A 9,499-nucleotide genomic window follows, 5' to 3' on the forward strand; every position below is an offset into this window, starting at 1 on the left:
CCACTTAGGGAAAAAGTTTGACAGTTTTTATAGATCCAAAAAAACCTATGCATGAATATTTATAGCAGCTTTATTTATAATTATCCAAAACTAGAAACAACCAAACAACCAAATACTGACTAGATAAATAAGTTGTGGTATATCCACATATTCATAATGAAATACTATTCAGCAATAAAAAGAAAAGAAATGCCTGCACAGCATTGCTGAATTTAAAAGCATTTTGCTAAGTGGAAGAAGTCAGATTGAAAAGGCTATATACTGTATAATTCCACTTATATGACATTCTGGAAAAAGGCAGGAATAAAAATCAGACGTGTAGTTGCCAGCTACTAAGGGCTGAGGTAGGGGTGTGGGATTGACTACAAAATGGCATGGAGGATCTTTTTAAGGACCCGAAAGTATCTCTACCTTCATGTGGGGGTGGTTACATGACTATAGGCACGCCTCAGCGATGTTGTGGGTTTGGTTCCACAGCAATAAAGTGAGTTGTCATCCTTTCACTGGCGGGGGGTCTTGCCTTCCATTTGTAAAAATGAAACATCTGTGAAGCGCAATAAAGTGAAGCACAACAAAAAGAGGCATGCCTGTATAAACTTCTCAGAATACATGGAGCTGTCCATTTTAGAAGGTGAATTTACTGTTTGTCAATTATACTTCAATTTAAGAGCAATACTTTCAGGCCTCCTAAAGACAGTGGGTGTGAATAAAACGATGAGCATCAAAATCAGCTCCATGTGGCTGTTCCAACATCTCTTCTGCTCCAGCTGCTGCTCTAAACACTGTCCCAACCTGGAGCTGGGCTTGTGGTCAGGAGCAGGTGGATTCAGGAGGGAAGGAGGAAACTCCACTTTCTGAGCATTTGCTCAGCACTGTTTGGCTGGGTATGCCTTGCTTCATCCAGGGAAGACAGCACCAAAAACAAAGGCAAAACAAAACACCCCCGCGTGAAAAGAGTAATTAAAAAACTGTATCAAATTTAAAGGGGCCTATCTGACTTGAATACTTTTTAATTAACCCAGTTTGCGGGTGAGTTAAAGTCATCTTCAGAAGGGAGGTTTGTCTTTGCTAATTTTCACATTTCATTACATTCCGCATTCTCTGCCTCGGATAATTTCTTCCCACATCTCAACGTGTGCATCTCAAAAGAAATAGTCTCATCCTTAATGATACAAGGAAAATTGCCAGGGTGTTTTGCCAAAAAAACAAGAACAAAACCAAAACGACCCACAACTTTCATTGTGATAGGGAGCAATAACACAACACTGAAAAATTGGGAGGCAGCACTCAGAAGATTCCTGCAGCTCTCGAAACTAGTTTCACAGATGTGAAGAAATGCTGAGCAAAAGAGTGCAGGTCAAATATTATCCTGAATATTGTTACATTTTGGAAGATTTGCTTCCCCCCCCCCCCCCCCCCCCCCCCCGCAAACAGTCTCAGTAGGAGGTCTCATCAAAAGGATTGTATATCCATATTGCCAAACACTTCTGGAAATTCAAAGAACAGCACCAAGGGGTCTCATTTCAAATGCTGGGCCACAGCATTTCCCAGGACAGTTGATTACTTCCCCTTCTGTGCTTGCTTGAGACCTGACCTTTCACAGGGGGACAAGTGGAGATTCTAATGTTTCATGCCTTGGGATCTGGCATAGAAATATGTGACAACCCTATTTCTGGTATTTTCTTGGACTTCCACAAGCCCAAACATTTTTTTCCAGTTGTCAAGCCTTGTGTCCTAGATTCTGACAGAGAAATACAGTCATTTTATTTAGAAGGATACAGAAGATGGGCTAACCCAAACACTCTGCATCGGTTCTCAACAAATTATACCTTACCCACAACAGGCCTATTATTTTGTTATTTTAATGAGATCAATAGGACATTATTTTATGGCTTGAAAATACTGGGGGAAATGTGGTTGTATGAATAGTAAATCTTGAAAATGTATACATAATAATTACTGGAGAGACTTACTGCTCTACTAGGGAACTGATGTCTTTTCTCATACCATCAGACTTTTATTATAATCTGTTTGCCTCTGTTTCTTTTAACTTTTGCTTAATGTTATAATTGAACTACACTGAACTGAATTCTACTTGTGAAGACTTTCTGTGTGTAAAAATCAGTATGCCAAATATGATGCTTACCGAGCAGTACTGATTACAATGTGGAATGCAAGGAAAACTCCCGCATTATAGAATTTCCATATTCTAACAGGAGAGGGACCATAATATTCTCTCTCTCTCTCTCTCTCTCAGATACTTCAACTCAATATTAGTTAGACAGAACACTTGAACTTTACCCTCCAAAACTTGCTTTTTTATCTTCTTTAGTGCTATCTTTAAGTCTTTGTTCATATTGTTCTCTCTCCTTCAGCTCCCAAATTTAACACATCAGCACATCTCAAATATAACTCAAATCTGTCCACTTTTCTACATCCCTGTTGAACTAGTCAACCACCATCTTCTCTTGTCTAGAGCAGCAGTTGGCACACTTGGCCGATGGTAAATATATGTGCCTATGTGGGCCATGCAGTCTCTGTGGCAACTGCTGAACTCTGCCATTGCAGCCCAAAAGCAGCCATAGACAGTATGTGTGCACATGGGTATAGCTGAATTCCATTATAATTCTATTTATGAAAGCAGACCCTTGGAAGTAGTTTGCTGAGCCCTGATCTGGACTACTCAAAAGCTTCTTACTCCGCACAGCCACTGCGGCTCCCTTCCCACTCCTTTATACTCAACCGGAATGATCTCCTCACAACCGAAACCTGGCCATTTCACATGTACCACTGTTCCCATTGCTCTAAAAGTCTCAAATTCTTATCATGGCCAAAAGGCCCTGCACGTTCTCATCTGACTACTGCTCCAGCTTCATGAAGTATCATTTCCCTCAGTCTCCATATTTCATTCCATTCTTCCCTCCTGGAATGCTCTCTCCAACTGCTACTGCCAGTTAATTTCTAATTATCCAAGTCTCAGTTCACACACACACACACACACACACACACACACCCTATATAATAAAAGCCTAATATGCAAATCAACCGAACGGCGGAACAACCAACAGAACGACCGGTCGATATGATGCGCACTGACCACGAGGGTGGGGAGGTGTGGGGGGGAAGGGTGAGACACTCAATGCAGGAGCTGCCCCCAGCCCGCAGGCCCCAGGCCAGCTGAGGTGGGTGCCAGCGGCCCCCCCCCCCCTCATCTCCCTGCTGGTCGCCCTGCAGAGGGAGTCGACCGGCAGCGGTGGTGGGGGGTGGGACTGGCGAGCGGGTGGCGCTAGGCTGGCCAAGGCAGGTGTGAGTGGGAGTCCCCAATCACCCTGCCAGTCACCCCACAGATCAGCCCTGATCGCTAGCCAGGCCTAAGGACCCTACCCATGCACAAATTCTGTGCACTGGGCCTCTAGTATATATATCAGAGAGGAAGAGAGAGGGAAAGATAGAAACGTCAATGATGAGAATCATGAATCAGCTGCCTCCTGCACGCCCCCTACTGGGGATCGAGCCCGAAACCCAGGCAGGTACCCTGATCAGGAATTGAACCTCCTGGTTCATAGGTTGACGCTCAACCACTGAGCAACACTGACTAGGCCAAGTCTCAGTTTATATGTCACTTATTTTAAAAGGTCTTTCTGACCACTGCCTTCCTCCAGACTAGTTTAGATACCCCACTGCTTACCCTTTGTAGCAGTTGTAATTAAATAGTTAATTCTGTAATTATTTGTTTTATGTTTCTCTTGTTAAATAACAAGCTTCCTGAGGCTAAGAACCACATCTTGTTCACTGCTGTATCTCCTGATACATAGTACATATATCAGTTAGTAATACTTCTGGCTACAAATAACAGAACTTGATTGCAGTAGCTAAACCAAATAGAGTTTTACTTTCATCACACAGGGACAAGGCTGGAGATAGGTCATCTAGGGCTGGTACAGGATCTCCATAATGTCATCAAATTTCTATGATCCACCTCTTCTTCTGCCCTATATTCTCATGATTGTGAAATGGCTGCCACAGTTCTAGGAATTGCATCTGCATTCTAGACAGAAAAGTCAAAGGTACTGCAAAATTAGTCTCTCCCCTTTAAAACAAACAACTCTCCCCTTACTAGGTCACATGCCATCCCTAACTGCAAGTGTATATGGGAAGTTACTGTTTTAGCAGGACACATTGACATCTTGAAAAATATGGGATTATATTTGTAAGGAAAATGACTATGAATAGACAAGCATAATGTGTGCCCTACTAGACAGATTCAATAAATATTTTTTGAATAACCAAATGATCTCAAAACTGATTCAAAGTTGAAATAATTCTGCTACAGAAAAAGAATGTGAATAACAATGGCACCTGGACCTATATCAATTTCTTTTTTATTTTTAATAAATTTTACTCTTGTGCTTGATTTTATTGGTCTTCATTTGCTGTAACTGTTTTCAAGGAGCAGGAAAATGGCATTAAGAAAGGCAAAATCCAAGCTTACAATAACTGTTTGGTGTTTTTGGCTTTTGCTCCTGCAGAGATTTTCAAACAATTCTATCCTGGAATAGCTTTACTAATATGTGCAGCTAAAGCCAACATTATTTTCTTTGGAAATACCTTATTACAAAATTATAATATATAAATATTTTATCAGTAATAACATGGGTAATAGTCCTCAACAGCCTGATCTTCCTATGGGCTTCTAGTTCAGTATATGCTATTATTTTCAGGCAACACTATTAAAAATCTGATTTTATGTTGCCCCGCTGTGACCATCTTCAAGTCAAATAGCAGAAGCGATGCTCTACTCTTATTTAATATTTTAATAGTTCCTTAAGCTACATTCAGAAGAAGTTCTATATAAAATGTAACCAGAAGACAGTCTTAATAACAAAACCATCTAATGTTTGTCTGTCTGCTTTTCTTTTAGTGTGAATTTTTATTTTTTGCAGTTCTGATTCAGTTTAGCAAAGTGAAAATTGGATTTTTCTGAGGTATTAAACAGTTGGAGCAAAGGCGTGTTTTTAAGACTTGGGTACAATATTAAGATCACGGTGCTTAATAGCACTTGAGTCCTTGTCATCTGGGAAACTTAAATCAGTTGACAAATATTGGCCCTGGGGTCCATGCCAGGGACCTGCTTGACCTCTCAGTGACCTGGTCTCTTTTTTTGGTAAGTACTCTCTGACTTCCTGTTGGGGAGACACCTCTCCCAATAAGTAAAGACTTGGTGGAATTGCTAGAACCCAAGCCAGTAGTTGGACTCCTCTTTAAGACTTTGCACCACCTCTTCTGTGGTTGGGCTTTGTTTCACTAATGAGACCATTCAGAGGCTGCCTGGTTCCCATCCTTCCACAGCCTGACTCTCCAACTTTCCTTTGGTTATGAGAGCTGGTTTACATCCTTCCACAGATTCCTTTTCTGTTGGTTCTGGTTGCTGCAACCATAGAGCCACTCAACTAGATTATGAGCTCCATGACACAGGGGCTGTGGCAGAGACTACTAGGGAACCACCCAGAGCCCTTTCTTCTTTACTAATACATTCTCAGCATTATTTGGGGGTGGAAATATGTCCCTCACATTCTGGTTTGCAGTTAGGGGTAGCTATGACCTGAGCAGAAGTCTGCTGGGGATTTCTGGAAGTCTTTGCTTTCCTAACATGGGCATTGCCTCTTTCTTTTCTTTTCTCCTTCTGCTTGTTTGAAATGCAGATATGATTCCTGGCAGTGGAATAGGTGACTTGTGACCTTGAAATGACAAGTATGAGTATGAAAAGTAGCCCTTTAAAGCAGATGAGCAGAAAGGTAGTGAGAAACTGGGCCCCTGATGACATCACAGCCGTGGTTGCCTCCTTTATGATTTCTTGTTAAGTGAAAAGCATGAATCCCTGAATGCTAAGGCCATTGGCAGGGGACTTTCCATTAATTTGAGCCATAGGGGTTCCTAACCGATATGGGTGCTTGTCTATTTTATTCAATGTTTTACCCCTAGCCTCAAAACATTGCCTGGCATATAGTAGACATTAAATATATTTTTTGAATGAATGAATAATAATCACTGTCAAGAGAATCCTCATTTCTGCATATAATCTCTTAATCATCACCGTCTCACAGACCTGCATTTAATGTACTTGCAGATTGTGGCTTATCACTTGACTTATTCATTCTGATGTATGGACTTTATCCAAGTAAGTTGCGGAAAAGAAAATTAATCTGTCTGAAAAGAATAAATCATTATTTAATAATAAATTTTGAACCAGGAATTATGGCAAAATGAGATATCTCACAATTTGAGGATCTACTTTGTTCCTTCATTCTATTGCCCTGGGCTATTCCTGTCAGTAAGTTGTACGTACTAACTTGTAGTTCATGCTCTATTTAACATACCATCATCTTGTCCTTCAGAGATAAAGACTGGACAACTGATCTGCTATCTGTAAGACCTAAACTCTGAGTTATTTTCTCAACAATCATGAAAATTCAGGGCAGGATTATTCTCTTATTCTTGTTCTCTAGTCTGCTCCTTCTTGTGGTCTGAGGCACCATTTGGTTATGAATCAAACGCTTCTCGGCTCTATCTTGACAACCTTCTATGTGATGTTGAGGATGGGACTCTGCATTTCACCTTTTTCTGCACCAGCTGGCTCCCATTGAGCCTACCAATGGGAGATGCTAAAAGGAGACTGGAAGACAGAAGGAGGAAAGGGGGACTTGATTCTTCCTGGTTATTTGGGGCTACCACCAGCATCACCCAGCAATGGCCCTTTGTCCTCTCAGTGGCAGTTGGTTCCAGTCCCCAGCGTTTTTATTACCAGCTCTCCCAGAACCAGCCTCGTCATTCCCAGTCAGAGCTATTAGTACCAGCTGGGTAGTGTCTCCTTCCTTGATGTCTGAATACCAACTTAGTGCAACACTTCCTCCAAACTCATAGGTTTTAAAAACTCCTTTCCCTTGTTTTCCCCAGCCCCCAGGGGAGAAGCTGCCTTCTGTTTGTGTTCCCTTTCTGCCTTCCAGCCCTCCATCATTATCCATACAGTTCTTTCTCTCTTATTTTCACTGTTGTAGTAATTGAGGTACATTGTTTTCCTGGCTGGACCTGGAGTGGACAGGTGCGTTGTGTCTGACATAGCAGAATGGTGGTTGATATGAATTGTCTTGGGTGAACAACCCCCTTTCCATTGGGTCTCTAATTATCTACATCTACCTCTGCTTCCATCCAAAATATTTGGCTCCCGTGTAAGATTCTGAGTCCACATGTTCAAAAATGTTGGAAAACCACCAAAATGAGCTAATTAATCCTTAATATTAGTCCTTAATTAAAAGTGGTTTAGATACAAAACTTAAGAAAATTGTAGTCCAACTGGACAACCTGGAGGAAATGGACATATTCCTAGAAAAATACAACCTTCCAAAACTCAATCAGGAAGAATCTAAACATCTCAATAGGCCAATAACTATGGAAGAAATTGAAGCAGTCATCAAAAAGCTTCCAGCAAACCAAAGCCCAGGGCCAGATGGCTTCACAGGGGAGTTTTACCAAACATTCAAGGAAGAACTAAAATCTATCCTCCTCAGACTATTCCAAAAAATTCAAGAGGAAGGAACACTTCCAAGCTCCTCCTATGAAGCCAGCATCACCCTAATACCAAAACCAGATAAAGACAACACAATGAAAGAGAATTACAGGCCAATATCCCTCATGAACATAGATGCCAAAATCCTCAACAAAATTCTAGCAAATCGGATCCAGCAGTACATCAGAAAGATCATACACCATGACCAAGTAGGATTTATCCCAGGAATGCAAGGATGGTACAATATTCGCAAATCAATAAATGTGATACATCACATAAACAAATTGAGAGATAAAAATCACATAGTCATATCAATTGATGCAGAAAAAGCATTTGACAAAATCCAACACCCTTTCTTGATAAAAACTCTCAACAAGATGGGAGTAGAAGGATCATACCTCAACATAATAAAAGCTATATATGATAAACCCACAACTAACATCATACTCAATGGGCAAAAACTAAAACCATTTCCCCTAAGAACAGGAACAAGACAGGGATGCCCACTCTCACCACTCCTGTTTGACATAGTACTGGAAGTATTAGCCACTGCAATTAGACAAGAAGAAGAAATAAAAGGCATCCAAATTGGAAAAGAAGAAGTAAAGCTGTCCTTATTTGCAGATGACATGATATTGTACATAAAAAACCTGAAAGACTCCATCAAAAAACTAATAGACTTAATAAATGAATTCAGCAATGTAGCAGGATACAAAATTAACGCCAAGAAATCTATGGCATTTCTATACACCAATAGTGAACTTATAGAAAGAGAGAATAAAAAAGCAATCCCATTTACCATCACACCAAAAAAAATTAAGATACCTAGGAATAAACTTAACTAAGGAGGTAAAAGACCTATACACGGAAAACTACAGGACACTGAAAAAAAAGTTAGAGGAAGATGTAAACAGATGGAAGAACATACCATGTTCATGGATTGGGAGAATCAACATCATTAAAATGTCCATACTACCCAAAGCAATCTATAGATTCAATGCATTCCCCATTAAAATACCAACGGCATATTTCACAGACCTAGAAAGAACTCTCCAAAAATTCATCTGGAATAAAAAAAGACCCTGAATAGCCACAGCAATCCTGAGAAAGAAGAACAAAGTAGGTGGGATCTCAATACCAGATTTCAAGCTGTATTACAAAGCCACTGTTCTCAAACTGCCTGGTACTGGCACAAGAACAGACATATAGATCAATGGAATAGAATAGAGAACCCAGAAATCGACCCAAATCACTACGCTCAATTAATATTTGACAAAGGAGGCATGAACATACAATGGAGTCAAGACAGTCTCTTCAATAAATGGTGTTGGGAAAATTGGACAGATACATGCAAAAAAATGAAACTAGACCACCAACTTACACCATACACAAAAATAAACTCTAAATGGATCAAGGACTTAAACATACGAGGAGAAACCATAACAATACTAGAGGAATCAACAGGCAGAAAAATCTCTGACATATGCTGAACCAATTTCTTCACTGATACTGCTCCTAGGGCAATGGAAACTAAAGAGAAAATAAATGGGACTACATCAAAATAAAAAGTTTTTGCACAGCAAAGGAGACCATCAATAAAGCAACAAGGAAGCCCATTGCATGGGAGAACGTATTTGCCAATGATATCAACGATAAGGGTTTAATCTCCAACATTGACAGGGAACTCACGCAGCTTAACAAAAAGAAGATAAACAACCCAATCAAAAAACGGGCAACTGATCTAAATAGACACTTTACGAAAGAAGACAGAAGGAAGGCCAAGAGACATATGAAAACCTGCTCAAAGTCACTAATCATCAGAGAGATGCAAATCAAAACAACAATGCGGTACCATCTCACACCTGTCAGAATGGCTATTATCAACAAATCAACAAATGACAAGTGCTGGCGAGGATGCGGAGAAAAAGGAACCCT

Source organism: Plecotus auritus (assembly GCF_963455305.1).
Source record: "Plecotus auritus genome assembly, chromosome: 3".
In the NCBI taxonomy this organism is placed as follows: domain Eukaryota; kingdom Metazoa; phylum Chordata; class Mammalia; order Chiroptera; family Vespertilionidae; genus Plecotus; species Plecotus auritus.